Source organism: Bos grunniens, chromosome 2, assembly GCF_055505025.1.
Source record: "Bos grunniens cultivar Pamir isolate PY7600 chromosome 2, Bosgru_T2T1.0, whole genome shotgun sequence".
Classification (NCBI taxonomy): domain Eukaryota; kingdom Metazoa; phylum Chordata; class Mammalia; order Artiodactyla; family Bovidae; genus Bos; species Bos grunniens.
Window position 1 is genome coordinate 12,651,846 of NC_141166.1, and position 2,514 is coordinate 12,654,359.

The following is a 2,514-nucleotide window of genomic DNA, read 5'->3' on the forward strand; positions in this document are numbered from 1 at the left end:
GACGTACGCGAGCACGCAGCTCGCGAGCACGCGCCTCCCGCCTCCCCGCAGGCGGAGGGTAACGGGAGGGAGAGAGCGCGTTCGCTTCCCGCCCGGCCAGGGACGGGGGCGGGGCCTGTCCGCGGGCGCGCCGGCGCGGGGCGGAGCCAGGTGATCGACAGGCGGTGCGGGCGGGTGCGTGGGCACGTTCTCTCGCGAGCTTGGCGCGCAGCGTAGCCCGCTGGCTTCGCCGCTTCCCCCGGAAGCGTCCATGCCTCCGTCCACAATCCTGCGAGTGTTTCTGCTTTTGTCCTTTGCACCGGGAGTGGCTTCGACTTTTCGAGCAGGAGATTTGGAATTAAACCTGGCTTCTAGTCATCTAAATATCTGTGACCTTGGGCTCGTTACGCCCTCCTCGTTGAGTCCCGTTTGTTTTCTCTATAAAAGGGGAGAGTAACTGCAACCCTCCAGAGTTGTTCTGAGAAGTATAGGACATCCCAGCGCATCATAAGTGCCCAATAAAGTAACAGCAGTATTATTTTAAAAATAGGACTTGTTTTAATGAAACCAACGTGGAAAGTGAAGAAGGCTGGAACTAGAGCCAGATTAGGCTTGATACTGGCTACATTACTGGACCATTTTCTAATTTGTAAAATTAGAATAATTTATCCCATCTCAGTGGACTACCAGGGTGACGAAAAGTGGATGTGAAAGAGCTTGGGACAGTATCTGGAACGTGGTAGAAGCTCGATAAATATTGGGTCTCTTTTCACTAATCCAATTTACCTAGAACCACAAAGAAGTTTTGTTTCTTTACTGTTTTTATTTACTTTAAAAATCATATGTTGAACGGATAATTCATTAACTGGTTCAAATGTTATACAGTGAAAAACCTTAACCAGCTCTGACCTCTGGTGGCCTAGAGGCAATGTAATCCGTTTGTAAATGTCCTTTTAGAAGTATTTTACACATACAAAGTAAATGGTGGTGTACTATACATACAGTTCTGCACTTAATAGACTGATAAATTTGAAAATCATTCATTAGAGTACAAAAGGAGCTTTCTCCATTTCCTCATCAACACGTTATCAAACTTTATGATCTTTAGCTGAGTTAATAGATGAGAAATGGTATCTCGGGGTAGTTTAATTTGCAGTTGAGTGCAGTAAGCCTCATATATTTAAGAGATAAATTTTCTCTTTCTGCTGTGTCTTTCTATGTCTGCTTATATTTTTGCCCACTTTTCTTACAGGTTTATAGTTCACTAGCTCTTTGTCAAATGAGTTGCAAATATTTTTTCCCGGTTTGTTGACTTTTGACTTTGCCTAGAGTGCTTTTTTGCCATGCAAAAACACCAGATGTTCATGGGATCGAATTTATCCTTTATTTTACTTTGATTCTGGATTTTGTGTTGTAGTTTGAAAGGCCTTCCTCACTCTGAGCTTAGTAAAATTTTTTAGAAAATACTTCCCATGGTTTATTCTAAAAAAATCTTTTTTCCCCATGCCACAGGTCACTTTTGAGATCTTAGTTCCCTGACCAGGGATCCAACCAACTTTGCCCTCTCCATTGGAAGCCTGGAGTCTTAACTATTGGACCCCTAAGGAGGTCCCTATCCTGTTACTTTTAGAGCTGATTTTTATGTTGTAATCTTGATCCATTTGATATTTAGGAAAGTGTGAGGATCATAGTATTCTGAAGTGCTAACCTTGGTGGTTGGGAGAAGGCAATGGCACCCCACTCCAGTACTCTTGCCTGGAAAATCCCATGGACGGAGGAGCCCGGTGGGCTGCAGTCCATGGGGTCGCTAGGAGTCGGAGACGACTGAGCGATTTCACTTTCACTTTTCACTTTCATGCATTGGAGAAGGAAATGGCACCCCACTCCAGAATTCTTGCCTGGAGAATCCCAGGGACGGGGGAGCCTGGTGGGCTGCCGTCTCTGGGGTCGCACAGAGTCGGACACGACTGAAGCGACTTAGCAGCAGCAGCAGCATCAACCTTGGTGGTTATATCATCTGCTCAACCTATTGTACAGATGGGAAGAGCGCCCCCTAGAGGCGAAAGGCCTGTCGCTAAAACCCTCACGCTCAAAGAGCTCCCTAACTCGGGCACCTCCTTCCAGCTAAGGTGCCACTCCATTCACTCTATCCTGTTGTCCTTCCTTGTAAGTATTCACGAATCCACTCCTCTCCACTCCCACTTACTAAGCCAGTTCAGGCCTCGTCATGTTATTCAGACACTGGGCTTTGAACATGTTGTTCCCCCAGCCTGGAAATTCGGCTGACTTATTCAGGGCTCAGATGTTCCTTGCCCAACTTCTCTCGAGTACCTCCCCCCTCCCCGCCCCCATCCCTGCCACTATGAAAGCACCGTATTTTTTTCTCCCACAGCACTTGCTGTGCTCTGTAATCACCTCACTTACTCGCGCCTTCACTGGCTTTCTCTTCCACCAGAATGTAAACTCTCTGGTGTCAGGGGCCAGGATTTTTTTGTCTTCTGCTGTATCCCTAACACCTTCGACAGTGCCTTTTAC